Here is a 14,263-nt window from a genome sequence, read left to right as displayed (position 1 = left end):
GACTGAGGTATTTGTTTGTACATTCTCTGTAACGCTTTTGCTCAGCGTGAAATTTGCCTCGAGGCTTGACTCATCTATACACCCATCCTGACGAAAACTACACCCATCCACTTACTTCTGACATTCACCGTTGATGTGGCCTCCACTGCTACAAAGCCGTTCTCAATAATGCACTTGTAGTCGCCGCTATCTTCCACAGCCACTCCTGTGACTGTCAGAGTGCTGGTTGTGCTTCTCGTATTGCCATCTTCCACGATGCTGTACTTAAATTCACCATGGACAATCTGGTTGTGATATCAATGAGATAAAAACACTTGAAAGTTGGGTTTTACCCATAGAGCTATATTAAATTACTAGAGCGCTGACTCACGTACAAAGTAATGCTCGATTGGCGCATCCATGTTTGTGCACAAACCTATCGAAGGCTAGAAATTTTGCACGTTTTTGGTACGGCTATTTGCATATTTGTGTTTGTATTCCATACCGGTGCGTCATCGAAGCCAGTACGCCCAAAACCGAAACGCACGATCAGCAAATGAGCGTGACATTTTGCTCTACGCAAACAACAGCGCAACGTGTGTGTGTATCCGCTGCAGATAATTAACCGTGGTTTTTTTTTAAACCGGAACACGCGCTTAAGAAGCTTGCGTACGTTCTACTTGCACGTTGCATGTGGAGTACACTTTTAAAATTCAATCCATCAAATTTCATTATGTTCTACAAACACGCACATGAATTCAAGATGTCTGCGGTTCAAAGTGTCTCCGGGTGCAAGAACAAGGAAATAACACTCTAGTAATTTAATATAGCTCTATGGTTTTACCCTTCAACTGTGTAATTTCATATTTGTAAACACTGCATACCACAATTAAGGGTGGAATTGATAGCAAATTCTGGTCAGGACAATGGATCATTTATCAGCGGTGGGTTTTTGTTTTTTAAATTAACCCTCCAATGCAAACATAAATTCTGTGCCTAGTTGTCCTTTCAGTCCAAATCAATCAAGTGACTGTTTTCAACAGTTAAGAGTCCCCAGCTCACATAAGCAGGCTTGACTGGCTGTGACTGTTTATGTGCCGTAACTTCATAAGGCTATGCTTTGACTGTAGGTGATTGATGAGACAGCTGTGCCACCAAATGACTGCTTTTGTCTGTTGACTAAATTTGACTGAAATGTGATCTGACTGTTGGTGACTAGCCTGTGTAAAAGGCATGGCAGGGGAAGTGGATGGAATTTTTGACTGTCTGTGACTGTTCAAATAGTGGGCAGTAGAAGGGTTAATGGGAAAATACAACATTTGGAAACATCATAAAACGAAATGATCAAAATATCACGAAAAACCTTACTGCATTGTTTGGGACTAACATTCTAAAGCATCCTGCAAAATCGTAGCTCCTGGTGTGCTGACAATCACAAGAAAAGTATTTTTCCAAAACTGGTCGGTCGACGAGCGTTGGAGGAAACTGGCTTTTTTCAAAAACTGTTCTAAATTTTTCATGTTTAGTTATTCTGACTTTTCTTTGGAATTGATTACACACCTGTAAAATGGTACAAGCCTGCTTGGCCCTGCTAGACTGATTCTCTGACCTTACAATTCCCATTGCTCTGTTTCATCTTAAGTGGGGTCAGGGAAACAGACTACAAGAATATGATAGGTTTTCGTGGTTTTTCCAGCATCTACAAGCCCAAAACGTGAAACAAGTCAGTTTAACAATATTTTCTAAAACATACCAGTCCTCCAAATCCATTTATTTCTGAAAATTGAAGTAAAAGCAAATGCTGTACATTCCCTTTAATTGATTAAAAAAAAAAGAAATGAGAAGTTTTTTTCCGTGGGAGCGACAGGAATTTCAAGAGGATTGGTGAAATCTAGGCTGTTTACCGGATTGTTTTGAAATGTCCACTGGATGGTAGGCTTCGGCGAGCCTTGCCCTGCGCAGGTCAAGTCAAAGGCTCTGCCTTCGATGCTGTTCAGGTTTCGCTGGGGTGCATCGGTCATTTCAGCCGGGATTGCTAAAATTGTGTTAAAAATGAAGAGTTAGACAACAAAGAAACAGTTGATCAATAATACATCAATGTATTGCACTACGTTATTGGATGTTACAATATTGATATATTACAATTTCATACTTGAATGCAACATCTTGCATGTTCAAAGTGTTTTGGGTAAACTGGTGATTCAGGTGATGGAGAGATTTATTTAATATAATGTGAGGGGTTCTGGTAAAATGTCACAACACTGAGCAGAGGCCGAAATGAGGGTTTGCAGGTCTTAGGAAAGAGAATAAAATGCTTCTTACAATACTGTTTGTTGCACTTCAACTGGACATTCCATTGACAAGTTATGGCTATTTAAATATCACACTGATCGAAATGTCAAAAAGTAAAATACTGAGAAAAAAGGGCCTTTTACGTTTCTATTTTTGTATTCGTAAAATGAACAATGCCAATTGTTTTTCAGTAAAAAACATCTTAAATTCCATGATTTGCTATACTATCTGTTATAAAGTATATGTAGTAGACATACATGTATCAAAGATTTCAAGTATCATTAAATCAGAAAATAGAGGGAAAAAAATTGCATTTTCTCCACTACGAACTGTGCCCATTTTCGTCTCTTTTGCAAACAAAAAGGAAATGCTACAGAATGGCTGTACATATATGTTTTTGGCTCATTATTCCATTTTTTACAGTGTTGGGATTTGCATAGAATCATATCTAATCTTGAGGTTTATAATTGTGATCATATTGTATCATGCCATCGTTTCAACCCACATATTGACAGCATCAGAAGAGCACAATAAATTGGGCAGTGTTTTCAGATTTGGATAGAGTTGGGTTTCAAGATAGAGTTCACTGAATAAGAAGAGGCTTACATTCCACATTGACGAAGCCACTGGCGAATATCTCGCCATACTCGTTGGATGCTACACACACGAAGACGGCGCTATCCTCCGTAATGGCATTTGCTAATTCTACCCTGCCCCCTCCGATACCCTCGGTGATGGTGAGACGAGGATTGGCCTCTTCATGCAAGGAACGGGGGGAAAAAAGGTGAAAAAGGTTGTCGTTCAGATGCATAACAAATAATTTATGGTGAGACACAAATAAATACAGATTGATTAATGAATTAAAATAGCAACCCCTTTCCTCCCCGTGGCCTTACAATACGTGTGCCTGAAATGTCCGATTAGGTACACCACCTGTCTTGGGAGCAACATTGAAATTGCCCAGTTGGGGACAGTAAGAGATCACCTGACTGGACACAACGTGCGATTGCCCTATACGAAACAAAATGCGATCTCCTGATTAGAAACAGCTTGAGATTGCCTAATTGGGAACAAAATGAGATCTTCTGATTAGAAACAGATTGCCCAATTAGGAATATGATGCGATCTCCTGATTGGATGCAAAATGATGCTGCCCAATTGAGAACAAAATGAGTTATCCGGATTAGTATTAACATGACATTGCCAAATTGGGAACAAAATGACGTCTCCCGATTGGAAACAGCATGAGATTGCCCATTCAGGAAGAAAATGAGATCTGCTGATAACCAACAGCTTCAGATTGCCCAATTGGGAGTAAGATGAGATCTGCTGATTAGAAACAGCTTCAGATTGTCCAATTGGAAACAAGATGAGTTCTCTTGATATGAGACAGCAACGGATTGATGAATTGGAAATCGCATCAGATCACCTAGTTGGAAACAGCATGAGACCATGCAATTGGGAATACCATGGGATCACTTAACCCATTAAAACTTTTGTTACAGTGTACTACACTGCAGTAACTCATTGATGATATCCACAACACCATCTACAGTGCTATAGCAGTTTTGGACAGTTAAAGGAATAACAGGCATGGCTCTTTTGGGTGGTGCAGGGGCTAGTGGGTTAATAACCCTGATGCGGGTAGCCGTTTTGTCGGAAGTATAATGATCCAGGTCAAGATCCAGATACAGAATTGAAAAAAAAAAAAAACTCCTACAGGCCTCAAGCAAAATGCATAGTGTCCCTATGACATAAAAGGCATCATGGACAGCATCAGGTGGCATATTAACCTCAATAGACCAAAGACTTAAAGACCAAAGGGCTGTTTGCATATGGGAGCAGAGTCGGCCAGACAAAGTAGGGACCGCCTGCCAACCGTCTGTCAACAAAGCATGACATCATTAGGTCTTTGGCCTTTTGAAATACACGTATTAAAGTGACAGAGTGAAAAGCTTGAATGCCAGGCTGATACAGAAGTTCATCAAGTTATGGGATCTATGTCCATATGTTTTTCTAGTGAGAGTGTTGGGCACGACAATAAAATAAAGCCAGAGTCCATCATTTGCAGCTATCCACAAACTAACTGACGTAATTATTGTTGAAAAACATACTTGGTTGAAAGATAGTAAGGGGACTAAACTCCCTGTGAAATTATTCTTCCTGGCAAGCTGTCATTTTGAAGAAATCAGCGTTGACAAGCAAGCGTTGACAAGACGCACACGCGCGTGGCTGCTATAATTCGTCGGATCGGTGCACGACATCGCGTAGCTGCAATCTGCTCAGTGAGAACGTGTTTCTGACGCTGAATTCAGGCCCAATTCAGAACATGATTCAGCAACTTTTGATTTGAAATCGAGATCCTAGAATGTTGTTTTTCTCCAAATATACAGCTGAAGCTGTGCTGAAACTTTATCAGATTCGTTGTTCAGCACCCTTCTTTAGATTTTGAGTACTTTTGTTGCTTCAAACGAACAAAATGCACTAATTACAAATGATGGACTATACCTTTAACTTTTTGGGGGATTTTGTGGCACTTTGAAGATTATTTTATTACAAATTGTGCAACAGTACAGCCTAGTCATCAGTTGCAATGTACAATGTAGTATGTTTATAAACAATTTCGGACAATATTGTCCTCTTCAACTCACCTGCCTCTTTATAGGGCACACCGTTAATAAGCCAGGTTACCATGGGAACCGGGATGCCCTCAGCTGAGCAATCTAACACACCGCCCTCATTGATCACAATGTTTGTGTCCTCTGGTTTGTTCTCCCAATATGGTTTTGCTGAGAAGAAAGTGCAGAACATCCTTAAATTGATATTTGTTCAGGGGAAAAATAGTTGGGTTATCTGTTACAGCTAATTTTGAAAGTGGGTAGCCGTGACATTTGTGTGATTTCATGAGGTCATCAAAATCGCGAATTTTTGTTTTTTATCAACAAAATACGATCATCAAGGCTTTTGGTGTCCTAAAATGACAAATATGTAGTGAGGTCATGACGACGTCATCATTGACTGTTTTATCATTATTAGTATTCTTTATTACAAATGGACTGCAAATGCTATTTTTCTTACTCCAGGTTTCTCCAGTTTTATTTGTACACAATAGTTTGTCTATGTTCGTGCCATTAATGCATCACCCCTTCCCAACGGGCGAGTCAGCAAAACCACCTTGTTTTTCTTGTTCTGAATATTAAATGCTATCAAACCCAAGTCCAGGGAACACTTACACTTTACAGTGACAGTGATGGTGAAAGCGGTAGGGGTACCACCTCCGTTGCTAGCCGTGCACGTGTAGGAGCCAACGTCTGACGCCATTACATCACTGATGACCAGTTCCTGGCCATAGCTCTCATAGGTCGTGCGATCGACAGGCAGCGACTCGCCGTCTTTCGCCCAAGTGATATCTGGTGTTGGACTGCAAAGAATTAGGACACTCAAATTCACCGTTCGAAAAACGCCAAAGCTGTGTCTTTGTATGAAGATATGGTTCCCAAATACTGGCAGCCCAACCTCGCCCTAGGGTGTCGAGCAGTACGTGCCCACCACAACCTGCTCTCTTACCCTGGTATTGGATCATTTGCATGTGTAAGATTTTTGAACACGTAGGCCTGTGCAAATGAAGAATAGTCTGGTGCCTGCATGTGCGTTACATTAGTGTTTGTTTTTGTATGCGGTGTCTGGGTTAAAAACAACATCATTTCGTCGTTTCATATTAATATGAGCAAATTGGAAAGGAAAGGAGCATTTTTGAGAAGGCGTGGACGTTATAATTACGATGATCGTGAAAACACGTCATGCACGTTGGAAATAACAACACCAAAACTACACGATTTAAATCCACTACTAGCAAATTGCGCTATCGAATCAGAATACAGAAAGAAAGTGTCATATCCGGGGCTTACTATTGGAAACGAGGTTATAAATAAAGTAAGCACTGAGGACGACTGGCAACCCTGTATGCTGTACACTCGTATACCCCCGCCCTGCAAACAACCTGACGCTGGGAAGGGCTGATGAATTTACGATCTGATTGGACAGATTTTGCGTGACCTGTGTCCTGCAAGTCATCACGACCACGACCCTGCAAGGTTTCAAACGGCCGTTAAGACTGATTCATTACTCTTTTATTCCAATTCATGAATATTTTTGTTTTCGTTGAAAAGCGTAATAATGTAATCTGTTATACTTATCTGTGTTGTAAATTTGCAATTCCCGTCACTTGCTCAGGCTCCGTTTCGAATTCACGAAGGGTCAATGATTGCATTATGCGACGCTCAAAATGTTTGCACATGGTCCGCAATGAAAAAGAAATCACATCCGGCATGGAATATGTGCATTTTTTTATGAGAAAGTTTTCGGATAGCATTGTGCATGCGCGCATTGGCTAATTGCGATCTGAACAGCCGCAGTCAGATACTTTATACATAGGTCATGGTAAATTACCCAGGTTGACCTCTTCCTTGACAAGATTCTGTAAAACTCATGAACACTTCCCAGCGTCATGTTTGCAGGGCGGGGGGGGGGGGGGGGGGGGGGGGCCGAGCGGAAGCTAATTTCTGCGCAATTGCCTGGCACACGAGGGCGCTGTTGTCATGCAGTCCAGGGTTGCACATCAAAGGAACCTCGGGGCATTTCCAAGCCAACGCCTTTTCTCCAGCTTCAACGTTTTGAGGCCGTGAATCTAGGGAACTCTGGCCCAATTTTCTTCCTCGGGAAAATCCAATCATTTGAAATGGTACCAACACACTTGTCTGTCAATTTGACTTAGGCATACTTGCACGTAAATTCTGGAACCAGAAAATCGCAGCATTTCGTAACGGCAGAGCTTAACAATTACGTCAAACAAGTTTTTCCACGCATTAACTCACAATAAGGACGTGTCATACCCGAGAAAATATCACAAATTGAAAGCTCATCTATATGCAGAACCTGTCTGCAGAAAGTGGCTGCTCACATTATGACATCTCAGTGGAGCTCTTGAATATTGAAATTTACATCACCAACTTCTAACAACTCATTCAAAATTGATCGTCAATGCGCAGCATTTCATACACCCATGCCTTGTCATTCTGACATTTCTTAGGCGGACAGGCTAAATACCCCCTGTTCACTTACCGGGAGCCGCTTTCAATGGAGCCCCTCTTTTATCGGCTCCCGCTTGAAAAGAAAGCGGGTGACCTGTTTCTACAAACCGTCCCACGGTTGGCACTCCCGGCTCCCGCTACAAATAACCATTTTTGTAACAATGAATCCTGCGGTTTCATACCCGTCAGTGGCGGCTTCTACTCACCGACCGCAAAGACCTGGTACATTGCTAATCCTCTGATCTTTTGTCTGCCCTAAACATACAAGCCCCACTGCAAACCGTTACCATGCACGGCTGTACCGTGTGCGTTCATGCGTGGACCGTCTCCCGCTTTGGCTTGAAGGGTCCCACACTTCCTCAGTAACAATACCGTCCCACGGTAAATGAACAGGGGGTATTTAGCCCGCCCGCCTTAGGAGTCTTATCTCATTAACCCCAACAGAACTCAACCCGTTAAACCCCAACAGCGTGTTTTATCTGGGACGAGACGCGGACAAGTTTATCCACAATAGACACACTGTATTGGGTTCAAGTTAAGTTGCAGGATATGAAACAATTCTGTTGTAGAAAATGCTGTAACTTTACAGGAAGATTCTGGGGAAATAGTTCCACAATATTGACCCTATTGTGGATATATTTTGTCCGCAAAAGATTCCGGATATTTAATGATTACTTCTAAGAAGAGCAGTTTCAAAGTAAACAGCAGAGGGAATTGATTGGGGCTAATTATTATCCCATGTCAACACTTACTATCCTTCGGCCATGCATTTCAGACGAAGCTTCTCCCTGCGGAAGGCATCCACTGAAGCTGGCGGAGTGTAGACAAATGTGGCCGGCCTGTGTTCAATGTGTTCAACTACAGAGTGAGATAGGAATAAAAAAAATACCCCAAATGATCATGTTCTCACAAAACCTTTTGAATTTGACTTGAGAATACTGCTCCATGGACCATTATTATGTTGCAGCCATCTTTATTTTTTCAAATTAACGTAATAGCGAGGCTGGAAGGGAAAATAATCTGGTTCCTTTTTGAGCAAAAATCATTATCATCCAGTACTGTTATTTGATTCAGGGAACATGACTAAAATGGTTGCAGCATAACGAATGTCTATTTAGCCCACAAAACATGCTGCGATATTCGCAATGCATCTTGGGTCTGGATCAAAACCAAACTAGGCAATTTGTGCACAAAGCTACGGGGTTGAGTCACTGATCTCTATATAAAGACTGGATAGCGGATATGCATACAACATTCACACAGTAGACTTTGCATATTGACCAATTCGCCCCCGATCTCACGAAGATGGCCGCGTATAATACGAACGTTCTACGCGTAAATACGCGCGCGTTGTATCAACAGTTGACGGGCATTTTGGTCACGTACACATATTATGATGTTCTAAAAGGAACACATTTCCGTAGTGATTATTATTTCAAAACGCCGAAAAAGTTATATTTGCAGCATTTTAGTAGCCACGACGTTAGAAAAATTGTAGTTAACCTTGGTCAGTGGTGGTGATCAAAATATAAGTCAAGTGAACCGCGACGTTACAAAACAAATCATGCTGTCTAAAAAGACGGCAACTTGTCCTTTGTAGATCACCAGCCGGTCTCACCAATATGGCGTTAAATTCGTTCATTGTGCGGCTCTTTATTAGCTATCCAGCACCCGATTTCATCAAACTCTTCGTAACTTACGATGCATCGCAGCGATGCGAAGCGTCGTATCTCTACGATGCGTCGCAGCTGCGACGCATCCTGCGATCCATTTCACTAAACACGTCGTAAGTGCGACGCGTCGTAGGTGTATTTATAGCACAACTCGGTGACTGTTTTATGTCTTTAGTCAGCGTACAGTAAATAGTCGTCTGATATTAAACAAAGAGTCGTCGGATCTCGGCTCGAAATTTGTTAAAACGTATAACAAAATGGCGGCCGTGCGATACAATTTTGAAGGAAAACAAGCTCTCATTGGACTGTATAGCTACTTTGAAATTTCAACTCTAATATTCCGGTCTAATTCATAATTATTCAATGAATTTTCTATTTACAACTTTACACACATTGCCTCGTCATTATAATCTCGTTAATGTAATGTTTGTGGCATAAAACTGGCTTAGAAATGACTCTTCTTATTTTGCGATGACCACTAGACACATCGTAACTTGCGACGTGTTTTAAGCCGTTGTCAAGGAACTTACGACGCGTTCAACACATCGCAACTTTAGTGAAATGGAAGATACGACGCGTCGCGAGTTGCGACGTGTTACACGTCGTAACTTGAGTTGCGACGCGTCGCAGCGCTTCGTGAAATCGGGTGCTGTCTTTATATAGAGATCAGTGGGTTGAGTACCAGTTCCAACTTTCAATTGATTCCTCCTCATTTTGTTTTAAGAATTGAGTGCTAATCTTTCCACACATTGTTGCATTGGTGTTTTGAAATTTAATCATTGCAAAAATGATTCTGTAAAGCCTATTAGAATACAGAGAGTTTTTGGGTATCCCTTTTTGAGACCAGTTTCGTTTCTCATGAATATTAATATCATGACCCTGCTAATATTGACAAATCAGAATCAAGATGTGAAGCTCGACCCTCCAACACTGACCAATCACGACTGGTCCACTGGGCCTAATGACTGGTATCCTGAAATATATTTAAACATTATTTCTAATTTTATTTCTTAAATTTAAAAACCTGACTTTTATTAAGTTTGTGCATTGCGTGTTATCCATACCAATGATGTAATGCGAATGTACACAAAGGTTTATTGTTGCAGGTTTTGAAAAGGCAAGTGCATTGTTGTTTCCGATGATAACCTCTGGGATGGGGGTCAACTAATTACATGATGTAAAAACAATAAATGCAGAAATACATGTACTAGGCTACTGCTCTGTGGTGAAACAGTTAGGGCTCTTTAACACAAAATTCTGGGCGATGATAATGCGAACAATGGTGGGGGATTACAAAGGGGACAGTAATTATCTCTAGTGGAGATCAATGTGTAGGGCCCCTCCGAGAGCCGAGAGAAAGTTCTAGAACCCCCCCCCCCCAAAAAAAAATAGTCCTTCCCCTTATTCTTGCCTCATGTGCTTTCCCCATGGTCATGTGGCTAGCACATGCTCACTTTTAGCCTGTACAGCTGGTCAGCTGGGCAGTGACCCAGTTGCCATGGTCACTTCCTTCTGATTGGCTAAGGCACCCAGCAGGAAATGGAACTTCACCCCCTTTGTTCACCTTGGCTGTGACTCAAGCATTCCTTGATGAGCAGCTAATAAATAAAGTCCATCTTCCAGTTTTATGCAACATATTCATGTGTGCATAACTTTTGCTCATTTTTTCAGGTATGTTCATTTCATTTCTATATCTCATATTTTAGACTTAGTTGCATTTACTTGATTGTAGAATTGATACTTTATTGTCTTTTAAGAACCAAGTGATTTTTGGTTTAACATTTGGCTTGAAAGAAACCCGAGCAACTTGAGAAGTGTTGAACTTTGATTTGTGTTTTTCTGAAACTTCCCAAATGATGGTTTCACTGGAAGCAGGACAAAGATTTGGAATATAGTTCTGGAAAGTTTGAGGAAGTTTACTAAGTTTTCAGTAGAAGATGCTAGATGTTTGATTGAGTTTAAGAACCTTTCAGAAAGCTGATATGTTGTCAGAGATGCCAGATTATTGAGTTGATGAGAGCAATTTCTCAGACTTTGAAGGTATTTCTAGGATGTTGAAGAATGTGTTATTTAGTAACTCTTCCACTTGTTCTGAACTTTGTGGAAAGGTTGAATTTATTGCTTGCCATAGCCACTTTTCTGATAAAACTTAGTAGAGTTTGACCATGCATTTTATATTGCAAGTATGTGGCTATACTTTAGTATATTGGACAGGAAATGGTCCAAGCAGTAGATTAGTCACGCATTCCAGGAACCAAGCCCTAGCCCATTATTATTCAGGCAAAGGGTAGAAGGGACAGGATGTGCCTATGTGGTTCACGGGTCAGTGACCACAAGCTCTGGTAGTGATAAGAAGTTGTTTATCTTTTACTTTAAGCATGTTTATGGCAGCGGCTGCAACTTCTTACTGACAAAACCACATGAAAACTAGTAGGGCCAAGAAGACCTATTTTTCTTGTGCATATTTAATGAGGCTTACTTCACTCTTTATTTGGGTTAAGTGTTAAGTGACTTTTGCAAATTGACTCAGTGAAGAAACAAAGTATAGATTAAGGATTTATGTGAGCATTGCATTTGGTAATTGTGTTTCTTTAAGATAAGCTGATGTAAATCCAGCCATACTTATATACAAATATGTCTTGCTTCAAGTAGATATAGTTTCATTTCTTTTAGACTGAACATGATTGTTAGGTAGACTTTTTGAATGTTAAATTTTGTTTGATAACTTGTTATTGCAATCAAGGTGTTGATTGCATCATGGAAGCTTTCCTTGATGAGCAGCTAACGAATAAAGTCCATCTTCCAGTTTTATGCAACATACTTATGTGTGCATAACCTTTGCTCATTTTTTCAGAGTTGAAACCTACCCCGAGCGGGGCAGGCCTACAAATGGGAACCGTTTACACTAAGTGTGTACATAGAACTAGGAAGAGTGTTACAACTGATAATGTAGTAACCAACGGATAATGTATCACCAACCGATAATGTTACACAAATTGACCGATACTGTATCACTAACCGATAATGTAACAGAAATTGACCGATAGTGTAGTAAATGTTACTACACTATCAGTCGATTGTTGTTACATTATCCGTCTTAACCGATAATGTAACAAATATTGACCGATACTTGTAGTAACATTTACTAAACTATCGGTCAATTTCTGTTACATTATCGGTTAGTGATACAGTATCGGTCAATTTGTGTGACATTATTGGTTGGTGATACATTATCCGTTGGTTACTACATTATCAGTTGTAACAAAGAGCAATACGCCGCTGCGCCACATATGTTGATTTTCAATATTGATTGCCATTTTTGCGTTTTCGTTAGCAATTCTGTGTAAATCGGCCCTTAGAGAGAGAGAAAAAAACCTGTAATACCTGCCATGACCACAACCTCCTTGACTGGGGACAAGAGCTGCAGTCGCGTCTTCTCGTTCTTGACGTTACACTGGTAGTTGCCGGTATCCGTCGTTTTGATGTTAGAGAACCGCAGGTTGAAGTTGGGGTCGATGCTGACGCGGTTGTTCAGGGGAATGTCGTTGCCGGGATTGGCATCGTCCGTCCAGAAGATAGAGGGAAGTGGCACGCTGTCCGGCTGGTTGCAGGAGATGGTGGCCACGTCGCCCTCGCGAAAGGTGTAGGTTTTCTTCACCTTGTCTACGAATGCATCAGTGACTGGGGGGATCAGAGATGAAAGGTTTACGTTTTCCACAATTGGCAAAACTATAGCATTGTGAATTGTCTAATACACATATTAAAAGGTCTTGGCCATTGCAAACCCATTAGTTGGGTTCACAGAGAAAAAGTTGAGTTTTGGGCGTGGGTATGTGTTCTTCCAACAGTGAATTTGGAGCAAACAAATTTTGAACCAAAGCTCCGCTCAGTATTCGAAGTTGACAAAATAAGTTCACTCAGCTACATCTTGCCCAGCTAACACATTGATGTTTTAGTAACGTGGTATACATGTTATGTCTAATGTTATACTCATACTCCAAAAAAGGAAGCATGACAGAAAATAGGTGTTTGTGTCTCTCGCCACAGCTTCAATTTAATCAACGTTATTCAACGGAATACCAAAGCTTAAGGGCAAACCAGATAGCACTAAAGTACGGACCGATAGTCCAAACAGTAACACATGAAACATTATTTCAATTTTAATCAACGTTAATATTCCGGATTACCAATACAGGCAAACCGGATAGTACTACATTTGTAAATCACTAAGCACGGACCGGTAGTCCGAACATTAATAATTAGGCGGTACCCATGACTACCATCACTCCAATTGTAACAAAAAGAATGTGATACCCAAGACCACAATGACAATAGTGATACCCAGTGACCACTATCACCTACAACGGCCGTTGTGAAAGAATTAAATCGAGTAAACAACATAGGTGCTCCAATTTATGCACTAGGTTTTGATTAAAGACCAGTGCCCCTTTGAGGGTTAATCCAACATGTATCAAAATGTATTGCACAGTCCCCACATTTGGCCCATGTAGTGGGGGTATAGCCCGTGTGGAACTACACAGGCTATAGATTCTAGAATAACATGTTTGTCATTATGTTTGACCTCCACATTGGTTATTAAACTGGATCAGCCCGTGTGGATACAGCACAGGGCACAATAAGTTTAGTTAACTTATCAAATTTTCCATCACAACCAATACTTATGGAGCTCGGCCTCTTCTGGGGCACCAATAAATGCCAAGAAAAATCATGTCAGTAACAAAAAACACAATGATGGACTAGCAAAAAGTGCCCCCCTCCATTATACCAAGGAGGAACGTTAGGGGAGGAGGCGGGAACATTATTTCAATCAAACTTTAATGTGGATTGCTTGAAGCCGTGACATAAAATGCGGATCCCGTGACTGGATCGGCAACATTCGCGTTCCATCTGAAACGCATTACGCCGATTGGCTGCCACCGTAATATGCCTGCAAAATTGCAGACGGCACGCAAGCAATGCTTTGCTCGCATTGGCTGCCCCAGGATGTTCTCAGGATCCCAATTAGCATGCGGCCTGCCTTAAAGGGACACTGGGTCCTGGAACAGCCCAATTGGGCTACAAAACGCGCTTTGAATAAGATGATGATAATCGGAAATAACATTTAAAAGTAGGATATAAACATCCACACAACTATCCTTTCAAAACTGGGCGTTTTTGTGTTATTCCTGTATTATGCGTGCGAGAACGAATTTCGGGGTCCACTTTTGC

The 14,263-nt window shown here is 41.1% G+C and overlaps 1 pseudogene; it reads right to left on the bottom strand.

The window, feature by feature from the left end:
* The window catches only part of LOC119726364, a 43,975-nt pseudogene extending 30,667 nt beyond the window's left edge, over positions 1-13,308 (bottom strand).
* Positions 13,309-14,263: the final 955 nt, after the last annotated feature.

This window comes from Patiria miniata, unplaced genomic scaffold (genome assembly GCF_015706575.1).
Source record: "Patiria miniata isolate m_02_andy unplaced genomic scaffold, ASM1570657v1 HiC_scaffold_2, whole genome shotgun sequence".
Classification (NCBI taxonomy): domain Eukaryota; kingdom Metazoa; phylum Echinodermata; class Asteroidea; order Valvatida; family Asterinidae; genus Patiria; species Patiria miniata.
The sequence above is the reverse complement of the archived record's forward strand: the minus strand, read 5'-3'. Positions and strand labels throughout refer to the sequence as shown.